The sequence below is a fragment of the Bos javanicus genome, chromosome 4 (genome assembly GCF_032452875.1).
Source record: "Bos javanicus breed banteng chromosome 4, ARS-OSU_banteng_1.0, whole genome shotgun sequence".
Classification (NCBI taxonomy): domain Eukaryota; kingdom Metazoa; phylum Chordata; class Mammalia; order Artiodactyla; family Bovidae; genus Bos; species Bos javanicus.
Window position 1 is genome coordinate 103948424 of NC_083871.1, and position 18430 is coordinate 103966853.

At 44.6% G+C, this 18430-nt stretch overlaps 1 protein-coding gene and 1 non-coding gene across 5 annotated transcripts in view; one reads left to right on the plus strand and one right to left on the minus strand.

The window, feature by feature from the left end:
- TBXAS1 (thromboxane A synthase 1) overlaps window positions 1-18430 on the plus strand; it is a 173175-nt gene that overhangs the window by 50316 nt on the left and 104429 nt on the right. The gene's annotated exons all lie outside the window — the stretch shown is intronic.
- Window positions 10169-10382, minus strand: LOC133246980 (small nucleolar RNA U3). The gene has a single exon (XR_009736225.1). It is a non-coding gene; the product is annotated as a small nucleolar RNA U3 (small nucleolar RNA).

Below are 18430 nucleotides of genomic sequence, written 5' to 3' on the forward strand. Positions count from 1 at the left end.
TGTACTCCTCTAAAAGAAGAGTGAGGAGATGGTGCATACTTTAAATAACAGGCAATTCCATCTCACTCTCTGTGATCCCTTCTAGCATGGTCTCCACCCACCCCTTGCCCCATTTTTTTTAAGTGCATAGCTTCTTGCACTGAGTATAATAGGTACTGAAGAACTTATCTTTCCAACAGTCTCATTCTGCTGTTGACTTGACATTGACCTTGGAGACTGTCATACATTTCTGAGACGTAGCACTGACTCAGAAGGATGGTGGTTTCCCCAGAATTAGAAAAAGGCCTCTCTAAGTCTGATTCTAGGAATCACTCCCTTGAAGTAGTTCTGTACAGATTTTCAGAGTAGAGCTCTTGAGTACTTTAAAATAATTTTAAAACCTCAGATAAAGAGTTTAAATGGCACTGTATTAATTGGTGGATTGTGTGGTGCTGGTGATGGTGGTGTGTGTATGTGTGCATGAGACAGAGAGAGAGAGAGATTGATTTCCTTGACAATAGGATGGCCAATCAACTTCCCACTCCCCCAACTTTAACTTTACACAATTTACCCTTTTCATTTCAAGAAAACTTGAATCATAGAGAACAATCTCAAATGAGGTTGAAGAGAGAGAAATTACAGTATGATCTTAGATAAAAATGGAAAAAATGAAAAGTGATGGCATAATTTCTTCATACAAAGCTATCAACTTTCTCTGCTTTAGAAAAATTGATGAGTCTTAAAATGCTGACTCCTTTTTAAATGTGTCCACTGCCAAATTGAGAGGCACTGTAGTGGTGGGGTAAAGTCCTGTTTGAGCTCTGTGAAAAGTGAAAGTCTCTCAGTCATGTCTAACTATTTGCGACCCCATGGACTGTAGCCCTGACCCCCACAGGCTCCTCTGTCCATGGGGATTCTCCAGGCAAGGATATTAGAGTGGGATATTGCCATGCCCTCCTCAAGGGGATCTTCTCAACTCAGGGGTTGAACTCAGGTCTCCCACATTGCAAGTGGATTCTTTACCAACTGAGCCACCAGGAAAGCCCAAGAATACTGGAGTGAGTAGCTTGTCCCTTCTGCAGGGGATCTTTCCAACCCAGGCATTGAACCAGGGTCTCCTGCATTGCAGGTAGATTCTTTACCAACTGAGCCACCGGGAAAGCCTGTTTGAGTTCTGTAAACTGGGTGAGACTCAGTATGTTCACCCTTTCAGATGAAAGAGTTAAACTAGTCTGTATTTAAGGGCCTTTCTAGCCCTAAAAGTTATTTTGTTACTTTTAAAATTTGAACAAAATGGTTCCACTGATTGGGAATGGCAAGAATGGACCAAGTTCAATGAAAGACCCCCTTCTTTTGGGAAATGATTTGGTTTGAATTGTCTTAACTTTTGGATTCCTTCTGTCGTTAGGAAATGTTATTGATCCCAGATTGGTCCCGTTAACATTGAAATAATAGACTGATTCATCATGTGATGAGGGAAACCCCACGCTGTTGATGCCACACCAAGATGCATGACAGAGCGTATATGTTGAAAGTGTGGGCAGAGAGGATCTCTTTACTCTGTACCTGAACACCAAACATGATGAGTATTTATGCTTATTACCTGTGGTCATCATAGCAACTCAGTCAGAGTTTGGGTCCCCAAACTGGAAACCTGCCTCTGACCCTTTTCCCTTTCCTATTGTGAGGAAAGTAAATCACTGGAGAAGTTTTCTGCCAAGAGGGGCTGAGAGCACCAATGTTTGTTACAATCACCACCACCACCACCACTGAGAATAAAATGACTTCATCAAGTGTCTAATTTTGCAACCTGCTTTGTGCAAATAAATCTATGCACATTGTCTCTGGTTTCTCTGAACTTGAATGTAAAGCAGGAAGGCTGACACACACACCTATACAACTGTTATGCACAACATAACATGACTGAATCGATTTAACACACACATGCACACAGAGTAGCCTCTAGGAGTATGTTCCAAGACCCCCAGTGGACACCTAAAACCACTGAACCCTGTACATACCGTGTTTTTCCTATACATATGTACCAAAGATAAAATTTAATTTATAAATTAGGCACAGCAACAATAATAAAAGAATCAACAACAATAATAATTAACTAGAACAATTATGGGCTTCCCTGATAGCTCAATTGGTAAAGAATCCGCCTGCAATGCAGGTTCAATTCCTGAATCGGGAAGACTCCCTGGAGAAGCGATAGGTTATCCACTCCAGTATTCTTGGTCTTCCCTTGTGGCTCAGCTGGTAAAGAATCTGCCTGCAATGTGAGAGACCTGGGTTCAATCCCTGGGTTGGGAAGATCCCCTGGAGAAGGGAAAGGCTACCACTCCAGTATTCTGGCCTGGAGAATTCCATGGACTGTATAGTCCACAGGGTTGCAAAGAGTCAGACACGACTGAGCGACTTTCACTTTTCAGAACAATTATGAGTGTCAGTTGCCCAGTTGTGTCTAACTGCAATCCCATGGACTACAGCCCACCAGGCTTCTCTATCCATGGGATTTCCTAGGCAAGAACACTGGAGTGAGTAGCTATTCCCTTCTCCAGGGGATCTTCCTGACCCAGGGATCAAACCTGGGTCTCCTGCATTACAGGCAGATTCTTTACCAGCTGAGCCACCGGGGAAGCCCACAATAACAATATATTTAATAAAAGCTATGTGACTGTGGTCTCTTTCCCTCTCTTTCTTAGAATAACTTACTGTACAAATTTAGTGCCTTTTCCATCTTAACTAAGCATTTATCATGCACTGCAGCCGTAACTTTTATAGTTTGAGGTGCAACTGGAAAACTAGCAGAAATTTCTTTTTCCTTCTCCATACTTTCACATATAAATGATTTCCTCTTACTGTAGATCTTAGAAGCTGCTGAATATGATTTTTTTTCCTCTCCTTATTAAGAGGAGAACTTTCACATTTTCACTTAAAGGGAGTACTTTATGGCTTCTCTTAGTGTATCTGAATTGCAATACATGAACACTGTTCTTGTATTTGGGGGCTCTTATTAAGTAAAATAAGGGCTACTTGAACACAAGCTTTGGGCTACCAGGACAGTCAGATGATCTGGAAACTGATTTGGCTACTAAGCAACCAATGGGAGGGCAGGATGTGCTGGACAAAGAGATGATTCACATCCTGGGTGGGATGGAACTTAATGGTATGAGATTTTATCACACAGAACATTCTAACACTTAACAATCTAACACTTATGGGTTGCTTATTTCCAGAATTTTCCACTTAATACTTTTGGACCATAGTTGACCACAGGTAACTGAAAACAGGTAAAGCAAAACTGCAGATAAAGGGGGACTAATGTACCCTTGGCAACATAATATGGAGAAAGAAAGGCTTTGTTGTTTTAGATAATCTTCGATTAAAGATTACTGGTTATCTTCTTTAGTCTGAGGTTGAAACCCAAGTTGGATCTATATTTCTTCTCAAACCCTAAAAGAATAGTACCAATATAATATGTTTGTGATTGGGCACGGCAGCCCACTCTAGTATTCTTTCTGGGAAAATCCCATGGACAGAGGAGCCTGACGGGCTATGGTCCATGGGGTCGCAAACAGTCGGATACAGCTGAGGTGACCGAGCGTGCATAAACAGGATAGAGATTATGTCCCTTCAGTTTCTGGCAAATTTTGTAATCCAGTGGGTGACAAGGATTTATTGTGCCAATACTAGTAATTACTTCTACTTACACAGCGACCTAACTTCAGTTCATGTGCAGCTCCTGAAGGCTCCTATTCAAAGGCCCCTTTCCCCTATATCACCTCTCTTGGAAGTGATGGATCTGCTGTTATTTTTTATTAATATAAAAAAGTATATAGTTCCAATCAGAAAATGTTTTTGTATTGTTGAATTTAATCTACTTCAATGGTATCTACATTTTGTATCTTGTTCAGTAAGGCTTTCTTCACTAAGGATATATATTTTTTAACTTCCACTTTTTTTCCTAGTGTTACTTTGTTTTATTAAAAAACTTAGATATTTGACCCATCAGAAATTTATTTGAGGGTAAGAATGGAAGTAGGGTGGTGTTCCTTCTGGAAATGCATCCTTTCCCAATTGATTTAAAATGTCATTAAAAAAAAATCATCTCTTGGTTCCTGTATGTATTTCTGACTTCTCTGCTCCATCTCTCTGCCCAACCTCATGCCAGTGCCACACTGAATACCCTCTTTTGGTACAGATAGTACCTTCTTGTACCTAGTAGCACTAGAGTGTTGTAAGAACATCTTTGTAAGTATCAGCGTCTAAAGCAGTCTATCTCCCAGGGAACCTTGGGTCTTTGCACTCAAATCAATTTAGCAAATAAAGAAAACTTTCGTTTGGACATAAAGGACCTGGCACTTAGACCCAAAGCTCATGCCCAGGGGAGGTAGAGGGGTCTCATATGCCTCCCACCTGAAGGTTCTTGGCTCATGTTTTATTTAACTAGTGGCACTCGTGAACTCATAGCACCTGGTCACCAGGAGTGAGGAAGCTGAGAACTGTGGGATATATACAGAATGTGGCATCGGCTAAGAAAACAGATATATTTTTAAGCTCAGCTTCCATTGCACCATCCACAAGGGGAGTGTGTTCTCCGGAAATGACTAGGGTGTGAACACTTCTCTGTAAGTGCTCTTCACCATCGTGCTTATGTACTATTTAGATGAGGTTGAAGAGCCACATAGAGATGGTTTACTTCCAGGCAGTCAGCTGGCTCTCTCATCCTCATGTGGGAGGTTTGCTGGCCTCCTTCCAGAGGGCCCCAAATCCTGGGAACGAAAAGGCTCCTAAGGACTCGACTTGGTGCACTCCTCTGCCACAGGACCAGTCTTTGTTTAGAAGACACTGAGACATCTCAATATGCTGGACTTGAAAACAAGGGAGAGGATCCGTTAGGGTGGAAACTATGCCAATTTGCTCAAGAAAATACAAATATTCAGACTCACACTGGACAACGGATATAGGGAGATTGTTCTCATTTTTAAACTGGACCGAGCTCAATAAAATCATAGATGTGGAAGAATGGCAGAAATCTTAGGCAGGAATGGAGCCACAGATGCAAAAGAGCCTCACAGACAATGTACAGAGTCCAACTTAAATAAAGCTTCTGCTGCCAATATGGAGCACACGCCTCAGAATGAGATTCACTTACTAAGTGACCTAAAACTGTGACTCTGTTTTAAGAGGAACTGATGTAAATGAAAACACAGTACCCTTGAAACTATGGAATTAAGTACAGAAATTCTAAATTATCTTCACATTTGCCCAGAAGGCCAGCCTGGGGGCAATATTTGGGTCCCCAAGCTTGGTAAAAGTTGAGCCTTTTATGAAAGTGTTGAAAGCAAAGCTTAGAATCACTAGCTTCAAAAAATTAATAGGAGATCTGATGGTCTCTATGCCACAATCATTGAGAATCATACAATGAGTTAGATATCAATACTCACTGGTCAACATACATCAATCCTGATACTCTGCCTTTTAGAATACATGTTTAAGTGAGTGTTTATTAAAGTGATACTGTACTTTAGGGGGCCACATTATTTCGTAAAAGCAAATACCCTGATAAGATTGGCTGTTCTTTTCAGGAGGTCATTGAGAACAACAAGAAAGCTGTCAAAAGGAACATATTTGACAGTTACCACCAATCCAAAGGAGCTTCCCAGGTGGCTCAGTGGTAAAGAATCTACCTGCCAATGCAGGACACGCAGATTTGATCCCTGGATTGGGAAGATCCGCTGGAGGAGGAAATGGTGGCCCGCTCCAGTATTCTTGCCAGGACAATCCCATGGACAGAGGAGCCTGGTGGGCTACAGTCCATGGGGTCTGTAGTCCATTGACCGAGCAGCTGAGAACGCACACTGATCTAAATGCCTAGCCCAATCGGGAGGATTATGGAAAGAACAACTGTTCTCAGACAAATGGGCAATCTAGACCAAGAAGACAGAGATTTCTATTACAGCCCCATTTTTATCAAATGAAACTTTAATAGACTCTTCATCCCTCTCTGTCCCTCGCATGGTCTCTTGTGATCCCAAATGGTGGATTACTACAGAACTTTCTTTTTCCGTGCAGTTTAAGACGTTCCCTCTTCCTAAAAGCCATCCAAAGACCCTTCTGAAATTTACCCACTTTCCTGGACCTCTGACCTCCTCTTTTACCCCTTACTTCACACCGCTTTCTTGCCCTCCCCCATCTTCATTCTATGACAACCTATAGGTGACAGTTGCTGTGCGTTTTAGTGACTACTGATGTCCATGTCTTTGTGACCCACACTTCTAAACATCAACAGCCTATATAAATTACTCTTGTTTGGCTAGAAAAACATCAAATAGAGCATGGCAACTTACAATAGAAAATTGAGGTTCACATTTCAGCTCCAACTCTCTTTCTATGACTACTTGTTGGCTTTGAGGATTTGGGCCAGTGGCTTCCCCTCTCGGAGTCTCAGTTTTCTCGGGTACGAAATGAGGGAGTTGGGACAAGATCAGGGACTTTGACCCTTTGTTTAATTATAAGCCTCAGTAAATAATGTATATTACATTATGATCCAGTACACACATACACCTGAAATCAAAGTTTTACTAAATATCTTTTACTACGCAAGATCCGCTTTGATCCAGTCTATTCTCCTCTTCTCTTCTACTCTAGTTCATGAAAAAACAAAGCAAATGCAATCTGATCACGATCCACAAAATTGGTTTCATCATCACTGGTGAGTCAAGATAAGCAATTCGAAGAGCAAAGGGCCAGATGATAACTACAGTCCTTTCTAGTTCAAAACTAGGCGACTGCAAACGGGATGACTCAGCTCCAACCGTCTACATTAGAAACATTTGATTAGCCCCTGGTTTTATTTTGCCCCAGTGTGGTTTAAGATTCTGAGAAATTTCTGACAAAAGAGATTTTGTCAGCTGAAGTAGAATCAAAGATGAGACACTATTTCTCCAGGGATGGGGCCCCTGAACAATGTGGACCTGAGCAGAGCCCTGGCTGCCCAATAGCTTTTCCTTCTTTAAAATCTGAAGTTAATTAATTAAAATTAAGTCCCAGCATTAACACAGAATATTTCAAGCTAAAATGCTTACCAAAATATACATAATTTGTTGATAATATGATTAGTTGACAATGTAAAACATCTCTCCATAAGATTTTTGCTCATCCCCTGGGGTGTCTGGGCATGGACACCCAGCCAGGCTGTGTGAATTGAGAGACCAGGTTCCTTCTGATGAGCAAAGCATAACATTTAAAGGGGAAAAAACTGACGGCTCCATTCTAGTAATCACTGGACAGTCCAGGAGAAAACTGCCCATTGAGAAGGTGCTGGCTGGGCAGTAGCCGGGAGTCTAGTAAAGTAGAAATCAAAAAGGCCTGTTAGTGGCCATTAAGGCCTAACGAGGGGGTTTGGGGGGCTTCCCAGGTGCTTCAGTGTAAAGAAACCACCTGCCAATCCAGGAGATGCAGGTTTGATCCCTGAGTCGGGAAGATCCCCTGGAGGAGGAAATGGCAACACTCTCCAGTATTCTTGCCTGGAGAATCTCATGGTCAGAGAAGCCTGGAGGGCTACAGTCCATGGGGTCGCAATAGATTTGGACATGACTGAGTGACTAAAAACAAAATAGGAAAAAGGGGATATTCTTGGCCCTGAGAAGAGAGTCTGGCAGGAGTCCAAGCAGGGCCTCATGGGGAGGGGCCCAGGGAATAAATCTTGTGCAGATTCTCAGTCCTGAGACTGACAGCACGATGTGAGGCTTGGGACTCAGCAACCAGACCCAACCCCTGTGACCAGCTGGCAACAAAAGGTCCATCCTGGCTGGGACAGAGTGAGGCCGAGGATGCCGGCCATCATGTCACCTCTGGGGGCAGCCAGACTGTGGGTGGGAGATGAACATCCCTCTGGGAAGTCAGCCACGGACCTTCAGCTTGGCATTCCTTGATGTGTGTTTCCAAAAATCCACCAATACACCAGGTTCAAGGTGGAAAGGGGCTTCTGCTCCATCGGTGACAATCAAATACAGCATCAGTAACTTCTGTATTCCTCAAATGACAGTCCTGTGAAGATGCGTTCCCAAACAATAGAACATCTTCAAATAAATGAAAATCACATAAGAGCTGTTTCCAGCTAATATTTTTGAATAATAAATTCCATACTTAATTGTATTGTACCTGCAACAAATCCAAGTTGTTCAACCCAAAATGCAAAATACAGTTATGTAACATAGTTATGAATCACTGTGGCATTTGCCAAAACATTCTCCCATCTGGAAGCAGGTCCAGAGAACACACGGCACTAGGCATTGTATCTTCTGTCAACAACTCTTTTGCGTAGATAATTCCCCAAATGGCACACACTCACCCAGTTCTCATGGCTCTTAACCCTAATTAACTGAGAATGCAAATATCTTCCCTATTCTATTCAAAGAGAAGAATGACAAACCCTCTTTGATTTCATAATTTAAAAAACATCTTTGCTAAGTTCAAGTTCCGTCACTTGGTCATGTCCGACTCTTTGCAACCCCATGGACTGCAGCATGCCAGGCTTCCCTGTCCATCACCAACTCCCACAGCTTAACTCCCACACTCAAACTCATGTCCATAGAGTTGGTGATGCCATCCAACCATCTCATCCCCTGTCGTCCCCTTCTCCTCTTGCCTTCAATCTTTCCCAGCATCAGGGTCTTTTCCAATGAGTCAGTTCTTTGCATCAGGTGGCTAAATTCAAAGAAGCAACTAATTTCCTCGTTCCCATGGAGCTTCAAGTTCCTCTTTGATCACTATTTTGTAAGCAGAAAAACTTCTCTCAAATAAGTTCTCAGAACCCTTGAATGATTAAAAAAAAAACAAAACAGTTTTAAAGTGTGTTCCTCACAGAGGGCAAAAGGCAATGCAAAACCAAATTAACTCTAGATCCACAGTGTAAGTTGTCAACCAAAAAAAGTCAGATACTGCACACATTTGAAATTCTACTGGTTTGAGTAATCAAAGTTTATCTTTAAAATGGAACATGTTCTCCTTTCTTCCTCAGGACCCTTAAATCTTTCAGAGTTTGGATTGTTTGCTATACATTCCCATTCTTCCTGGTCAGACTTCTGTGTGACATTTCTGCAGCTGTGGACACGAAGTAATTCCCAGCAAGGCACTGCCAGGTTTTATGATGCCTGCAGGCCTGGGGCAGATCATAGAAACTTAACTACTCAAATAAGTCCCTTGATCATTTTCACATCTCAAGACCATGTTCCTAACAACTTCTCCCCCATCTCACCCCCAAGATGCAAGAATTCTGCAGCCCACTATATCAACTTTTCCACTCTGGCTGAGGCTCTCAGTTTATTGGCCTGTTTTTAAAGGCCTGACTCTCTGACATGTTTACCACGCTCCCCACATTAACCACCAAGGAGGCACTGTGAGCAGATGATTCTATTTTTGCCTCTGCTTAGAGAAGAACTCACTAATCTTTGCTCTGAACACACGGCTGGTGGATGGCCTGTCACCACATGGTAGGTGGACGTGGGAAGTGTGGTCTGTTGTGGTACAACATCCACCAACACCTGTTGATGCTACTCAGGCTACAGGGGAAATGGACGTCCTGGTATTAATCGAGACCACGGCCCTTCACAGCAGGACCTCCGGGAGAAGGGACTCCAAGCCCTCTCTAGTTTGTTCCACTCCGTGTTCTCTGTTGTGAATGCAGTACCTGGGTCATAGGACCCACCAGAGAGGCAGTTCTTGAGTGGACCTTCCATTTGTCTTTGAAAGTTGTCTGTAACTCCTCAAGCTCTCTTCTCCTTCTCACTGCTGGACCACAGGTTGTATCTTATGAGTGACACGGCCCTTGGATCTTTGCAAAAGACTCCGGCCCAAAGGTTCTTAACTGATGCCCCCAAACCTTAGACTTCTCTGCTAGAGGTTGGGTTCTCCTGCACAGGCTCCAGCATGTGGGTTCGGCAGTTGTGGCACATAGGCTCTAGAGCACAGGGTCAATAGTTGCCCCATGGCATGTGGGATTTTCCTGGATCAAGGATCGAACTCTGGTCCCCTGCACTGGCAGGCAGATTCTTAACCACTGGACCACCGAGTCCTAGCCAGTTTTAAGTGTAGAGTTCAGTGGCATGAAGTACATTCACGTTGTGCAACCGTGACCACCATTCTTCTCCAGAACTCTTTTTCTTTTCTTTTTTTTTTTCACTCAGACGGCGTTTTCTCCCTCTTACTCTCCCAGACGGGAGAGAAGAACGATCATCAACGGCCGATGGCAGCTGCGTCCAGCAGCACCAAACGCCAGCTTCATGCTCAGGAGAAAACGCTGTGTCTCTTCCTCATGGTTTCGGGTGCTCTACACGATCAGAGAAACTTCTCTAGTAACGAACTATAGAAATGATCCCTGAAAGTATAGTCTTCCAGAACTCTTTTTCATCTTGAAAAATGGAAACTCTCTACCCATTAAACAATAACTCTCCATTCTCCCTTCCCCTAGCCTGAGAAGCCACCATTCTACTTCCTGTCTCTATGAACTTGACTAGTCTAGGTACTTGATATGAGTGGAATCATACGGTATTTGTCCTTTTGTGACTGGCTTATTTCACTCGGCATAATGTCCTCAGGGCTCATCCATGGAGCATGTATCAGAATTTTCTTCCCTTCTAGGGTTGAATAACAATCTATTTTTTATTTACTACATTCTGTTTATCCATTCATCTGTCCATCTGTTCACTGATGGACACTTGGGTGTCTTCCACCCTTGAGCTATTGTGAACAACACTGCTATGAACACCAGTGCACAAATCTCTTTTCAATACCTCCTATCCATTTTGTTTTTAAAGATCTACATCCAGAAATGGAATTGCTGGGATCCTATGTTAATTCTAGGCTTAATATTTTTTTTAATTAATTGATTGCTTTATTTTTTGGCTGTGCTGGGTCTCTGTTCCTGCGAGGGCTTTTTTTCTCTAGTGGCGGATGCTATTCTCTAGTCGCGATGCACGGGCTTCTCATTGCTGGATCTTCTCTTGTTGCAAAGCACAAGCTCTAGGGTATGTGGGCTTCAGTATTTGCAGCACGTGGGCTCAGTAATTGCGATTCTCCGGGCTCTAGAGCACAGGCTCTGTAGTTGTGGTGCACGGGTTTAGTTGGTCCGTGGCATGTGGGATGTTCCTGAATCAAGGATGGAACTCGTGTCTCCTGCATTGTCAGGTGGATTCTTGACCGCTGAGCCTCCAGAGAAGCCCTATGTTTAATTTTTGTAGAACTGCTCTACTGTTTTCTGGAGCAGCTGCATTTGGAGTTGCAATGCTGTATTTTTCCTTTTGACCGTGACTGAGTGGCTGTCACTTCTTGCTTCTAACCTCAAAAGTGACCTCCGGAAGAAATGTAAGCCCCTCCCTGTGCTCCGGAACCTTGCTGGCCAGCCTGAATGACACATTTCTGATCGGAATGCCTGGCCCTTGTCATCTTGCCCCGGCTTCCTGTTGACTACAAGCCAGTGAGCACATTCTTTACCAGACTTGCCCCGTTATCAACAGATGCTTGTACGGCACCATAAATTCAGTTCGTTTTAATAAATTCCCGGTAGTCCTTACCCAGAGCCCCTTCTCGCCTTATCTCACTCCTCTCTGCCAAGCCTTTTACAATTTATGTGTTTGCTCTTCAGTTCTGTTTTCAGCCCCCTCCAAGTTTCCTCTTTCCCACCAAGTCACTGTGGCCTTTGGGTCTCATTTAAACATAACCTTCTCTGTCTGGAACTCTTTCTTGTTCCCAAGGCCTACTCTTCTCTCCCCAGCACCTTCCATCTCCAGGTTTCCTACCTGCAGCAATTTGTCAAGATCAGGTCCCTGTCATTTGTAGCCTCTGAGTTTTCTCCCTCTGTGCTTCTTTCACACAGTCTTTTAGCTATTTTTCGAGGTCCGTGTTCCAGCTTTGTGGCCGTTTGCTGGAGGAGACGCACTGAACTCCCCTGGGTCCTCCCCAGAGCACAGCATGTGCTTTCATTGAGAGATTAGGTAGCTCTGTAGCTACCCAGGTAAGGGAGAGCTGACAGGTGGCCTGTGGGCTCAGGCACATAGGCTTGGAAGGAAGTTTAGAGGTTTTAGCTGAGATGTTGAAAGGGAGACTATAGAGGACAAAGGTGTGCTAAGAAAATGTGATGGTTTGGACACTGGAGAGGACAACCTCTCTGCAGTGGCAGGAGGGGAGATGGATCTAAGGAATGGTGCTAAAAAAGTGGGTTATTTGAAGTAGGTTATTGTACAGATGCACAGAATGGAGAAGGGCAAGATGAGGAATGAAGGGTGTGTGTGTGTGTGTGTCTGTGAGTTGCTCAGTCGTGTCCAACCCTTTGCGACCGCATGGGCTGTGGCCCACCAGGCTCCTCTGTCCATGGGATTCTCCAGGCAAGAATACTGGAGTGGGTTGCCATGCCCTCCTCCAGGGGATCTTTCCAACCCAGGGATCAAACCTGGGTCTCCTGCCTTGCAGGCAGATTCTTTATCATCTGAGCCACCAGGGATGAAGAGGGAGGATGGAATTTATAAAAGACAAGCAGACAACCATCCTAACAACCCAGGTGAGTGATAACAGTGATTTGGAACAACAGAAACATGAGGAAAAGAGAGGTCGACTTTCATAAAGGACAGCAGAATTGAACTACTAGTTAGTTACAAGGAATAAGGGACTAGGCAACATTAATCACTGATGTTGGCTTTGACTTCTAGAGAGAAAACGATCATTCCCTACATAATGAGGAGATGGAACACAGCAGAGGGGAAGACAGCACCATCCTCGCCACCATCAGTTGTAACTATGACTGAGACTTTGGGTCCAAGGTGGCTTGGGAACAGAGCCCTGGAAGGATTGCCCGGCCACGCTGGGATAGAGTAGGGGGTGGGGGAGCCGCAGGCTACACTTGGAATCTGGAATCTCCCGCCTCTTATCCTCCAGTGGCATTTCCCACAGTGCAGCCTCTGGATCATTTCCATTGACAAAGATAATTGTTACGTGGAACTAAAGTGGGGAGTTCCCCTCAGTCAATGGCTGGAAACACTGGATTAATCCATGGAACACAGGTCTCTCAGAACTGTTCACTTAATAATGTGCTTGGAACATCTCCAAGAGGGAAATTTAGTATGCAGTGTTTATTTGACCACAGAACTTTTTTTTCCCCCCTTTCTGGAATGTCTCTTGGGACTAGAATATGGAGAACAGGCACTGAAAGGAAACGCTGATCTAATAAGCAGCAGCATTTTACTCCTAAAGAATTCCACATGAAAAACAGGCATTGATAAGAAGAGTTTACTTCACCATTGCAAATTATCAGCGTTACCGCCAGTAATTATTAATCACCTCCCTTTGGAGGTGGTGTGGGAGGGAGTGTGTTTATTCTGTGGCGCTATGGAGAACTGGGGACACAGCCTCATATTTTGCATGTTTGATTCCCTTTTATTCCCACACCTTTCTCTCTGGTCTCTTCCTGTTCCCCAAAGACAACCATTCCATTGTGCTTAATGTGTGTTTTGGGAGGGGGGTGGGTGTTGCAAGTTCTTGCAAACTGGGTATTGTTGTTCACATGTGTTTTCTTTGTTGTTATTCAGTCGCTCAGTCATGTCCGACTCTTTGCAACCCCATAGACTGCAACACACCAGGCTTCCCTGTCCTTCACCAATCTCCCAGAACTTGCTCAAACTCATGTCCATTGAGTCAGTGATGCCAGCCAACCATCTCACCCTCTGTCATCCACTTCTCCTCCTGCCCTCAATCTTTCCCAGCAATAGGGGCTTTTCCAATGAGTTGACCCTTTGCATCAGGTAGCCAAAGTATTGGAGCTTCAGCATCAGTCCTTTCAATGAATTTCCAGGGTTGATTTCCTTTGGGATAGTCTGGTTTGATCTACTTTCTGTCCAAGGCACGCTTCAGCTCATGCCAATGGTTGTGTCATATCACTCATTTATGCTTTAGTTTCTTTACTTCACACTACACTTTGAAGCTCCATCATGACGCTGTGCACCCATCAAGTCTGTTACCTCCAACTGCTGCCTGTCATTCAACTGCTGCAGTGGACATCCTTTTCTGGGCCCTTTCTGGGCCTGTGCATGCATTCTATGGGCTGTATGGCCTGCTTTTAAGACCGTAAGAAAGAGAGATCTTTGTTCCCTGGGGCCACAGGTAGTAAAATGTTATTAATCCATGACCGTTTTCCAGTCCTCTGTCTGGGTCTTGGCCTTTCAATACAGTATCTCATGTGACTATCCCAAGAACACTTCAAGTTTACCTGACCTAATTGCATTAGCTTCAATTTATTGGGGTGACCAAAAGGTCTGTTTTGGACTTGAAGGACTTTTTGGCCAGTCCAATATTTGGAAACATCAGTGACTTTAAGACAAGAATGACATGTGGTTAGTAAGAGGTAAGCACGGGGGAGGGCAGGTTCTCCTTGTTATGCACATGAGTGCTCAGTTATGTCCAACTATTTGCAACCCTATGGACTGTAGCCTGCCAGGCTCCTCTGTCCATGGAATTCTCCAGGCAAGAATAGTGGAGTGGGTTGCCATTTCCTCTTCCAGGGGATCTTCCTGACCCAGGGATTGAACCTCTGTCTCCTGCATTGGCGGGCAGATTCTTTACCACTGAGCCAACTGGGAAGCCCTTGTTAATCCAAAGCCATTTCCGTTCCCCTGTCCCCTTGGTTGCTCCTTGGACACTCCGCGCACTCCTGCCTTAGGATGATGGCCCTAACAGCAAGGCGTGCCATTGTTTACTGTCCTGCTGGAGTATAAGGTTCATGAGGACAGGAACTCTGTCTCTTGTTTGCTTGGATACTCCCAGGGCCTAGACTGCACAAAAAGTGCTCGGGAACTATTTACTGAATAACCAAAGGAATCTCCATTGAATATGCGCCTTTCAGGACAAAGTTGTCCCCAATAAAACCTCAAATGGGAAGGTCTTAGGTTTTGGTGATTTTGGTAATTAGTATTATTTCCCTGGAACATAATGAAAGGACTTGGGGGAAGTCTTTCATCCTAAAGTCAAGCATTTGGGTGGCAGCATCTGTAATCTTTCCCCATCTGTGACTTATGAGCCATCCATCCAGGAATTAGCCCATAAAATATAGAATTGATTTAATCCCACATCAGACCATCTTGGGACCCATAGATAAGGTGAAGGGCAGACTCTTACGATGCACTCCACTGGGCTGGGCTCTGCTCTCAGACCATTGGTTTCTCTCCCCAGGGAAACCTTTTCTCTAGCCCTACTCTTAGGGGTCTGCCTAAGGTGACAGAAAGAGCACTGGATTGGGAAGCAGAGCTGGGTCTGGTCTGAGCTCAGCTCTTCCCAGCTGTGGGACTAGAATGAGTGATTCACCATCATCCTCACTTTTAACAGGTACCCGAGCGCCTGCCTGCCTCCCAGGCTGATGTGAAACCAAAGGAACTGTTAGTGGTCTCCACCAGCATGGCCCCCACCCCTGCAGGGAGTAGGGATCCTGATCATGATGCCTCAGCCCCTCAGGGTGGGCTTTCAAAGGTCCTCTTGCAGCCACCTGCCATCCCAGAGGGGTGCCCACTGCAGGAGCCCTAGCTAACTCTGGGGTGAATTTCCCCACTTCTGCATGTGGATATTCTCTGGCCTTTCATGCCTCCTGCTGCACAGGGGCTGCTCCAGGGCAATGGCCTGTGTTCAAGTGCTGCCCACACAATCATCTCACCTCTGGTGACCTCTGTTTTCCTAGCTATGAAATAGGGGTGTTTGGCTAGAATGATCATTGTCAAGCTTCCTTCTGTTCCTGAAATACTATGATCTGTGCTTTAATTTCCATCCCTTCACTGCCCCACCTCTTATTTTTCCCCAGCTGTGTCTAAAATTCTTTGGCCATTAAATTCTCCTTTCTTGACAGTTCCACATCTGGGCTTTCTAATAATACCTAGCCCAAGACAGCACATTCCTCGGGTGGCATAGAGTTCCAGGCCACACTGTCTTTTCAGGGCTCATTCTAGCTCTTGCCAAGCCCCTCAATTCATATTCTGAGTTCACACATCATTGAGGGAGAGGAGGTTTTGCTACATACTCTCACACAAATATATGTCCTGCACATATTCTATGTAACAGTAGGCATATGCGCGCACGCACACACACACACACACACACACTTCCTTCTGATGCCTGCAAATCTACACACTTGGGCATAACCGTGTGGGCGCAAATATTCTGGGACAGCCAAATGACTATTTTAATGTTTCTTTGTCCCTGCGGTGCCATCTAACTATTTATTTAGTAGCTTGACGCTGTTTGCATCAACAACTTTGCCTTATAGGCTCTTCTTCATGTTTATGATTCTTACTGTGAAAAAAATTGCTTGCCTAACATCTGTTCTGAATTTGTTTTTTCTTCCTTTTTATTTATCTGTTCCCTAGTGAATTAAATTTGCACCAAGGACAGTAACTCGAATTGGAAACTTCAGTGTCCTTCAGGATTTCTGTACACTTCAATACATCTCTTAATTACTCTATTTTTATTGTTATGAGATATACATATATATTCATGCTCACATGGGCAGATTGGTTTGTAGCTTACCTCTGCCTGTCCCCCTCTGGGGAATAAGTTTTATTAACTGAATAAATTAAATGGGCGGGTGTATCCAATAGAGTAGAGAGGTTTATCATTATAGGTTTGCTTCAGATAATTTTCCCCCATTGCTGCCCAATTCCCTCCTTTAGCCAAGCTCTGTTTGGGAGAAAGCTTGACTAGAGCTTGACGCAGCCACAATTCACCAAGAACTAGAAGGGCCCTTTGTCTTCCAGGCCCACTTATGTGAACTCAGATCTGATTCCTTATTAAGCCTCTGTTCTCACTACTTAGAAACCCACACAGGGACCACGCAAGCATGTTCACAGCGGTAGAAGGTCCCTAACGAAGAGTAATGAGACCTGCTTTTCCACCCGATATCTCTGCCAGGTGAATAGACTGTGACCCGCAAGACTCAAGGAACTGGCCCCAGTTCTCATTCCAAATGCAAGGCGCTCTCTACCATCAGATCATCACTCGTTTGGGGAGGGCTGTCCGTTCCTCCCCTCTTTCTGAGCTTTCCCACACTCACTTCCGTCTGTGTCTGTGACTTCAGATGGCACAAAGACTGACAAGACGGTACCCCCGCATCTGAAGGACTAGCTCCCTCTTGGCCCTGCCCCAGACATTGTCCACTCAACAGATAGTTTGGTTTCCGTGGAGTGTCTATCCCTGGGCTGATGGTGGTGGGAGAAACTGCTCCACTCTTCTCCCCAAAGTATCACTCATATCTCTTTTCCTGAAGAAAATCTGGCACCTAATTTAGAAGAGAAACACAGACCTGGGCTAAGTCATGCAAGAATGCTGGGTAACAAGGGATTGAATATGCCACATTGAACAGACAACCTGAAGCCAGGAATTGGGTAGAATCATGGGCCAGTGAAAGCAGAGAAGGCTTCCAGGAGGAGGCAGTAGTCAAGTACAGTCTGGAATAATGGAGAGATGAGGAGGAGAAAAGAACAATGGTCTACCCAGTGAGAACAGTCAGAGAAGGACCTTAGGGTGGGATGGTGGGAGGAGGGGTAGCTGATGGCTAGAGATGGAGACACAGAAAGGGCGGCCAGTTGCTGTTAGGTGACCCTGAAGGGACGCAGAAGGCTCTCTGCTGACCTCACTCTCTGTTGGAGCAAGATCTTGGTGCCAACACATCAGGAAATCCCTGATTCAAACGAGATCTCTGAGAGAGCCGTTGGCTTGCAACAGGAGCCTGGCTCACCACGGTGACCCCACACACAGCCAGACCTGGGATGACCACACATATTAGCGCTCAGGTGAAGAAGCCAGTAGGGTGGACACAAAGGTGATGCCCCTGCCAAGTGGTAGAAGAGAAAGACAAAGTAAGCCACACATTTCAGAGGGATGGGGACCAGTGACTTCGAGAATGCAAGATAAAGGCCAGTAAAGAGAAACGAGGTTCAAGTTTGGCTTCAATCTGCCAGTAGCAGGAACTGAGAACCCGGGAGAATAAGAAGTGATTTCTTAGAACTAGAAAGGCAGCCAAAGAATCATCTTTCCAGTTACCTGTTGGTACGAGGTGCTCTGCCAGCTTCTCGGGGATGAAAGACAAACAAGACAGGGCTTTGTCCTCAAAGAACTCACAGAGTAGTGAGGAGACTGTCAAGGAAGCCCAAGAAATAAAACAGTGAGATGCAAATCAATAGATGAATGGACAAGATGCCATGGAAACTATGGGAAATGAAGGGTCCGAGAAGACTCCACAGAAGAAGCGACAGGTGACCTGACGGTCAGAAAGGTTTTTCAGATAAGATGCAGATCAGGGCTTCAGAGCAACAATCATGTGCAAAGGAATGGAAACATAGAGAAGCAGTGCAAACAAAGGGAACCGCAAATAACAGTTTCATAGCAGCAATGTATGGTTACAGTTCCCAAACTG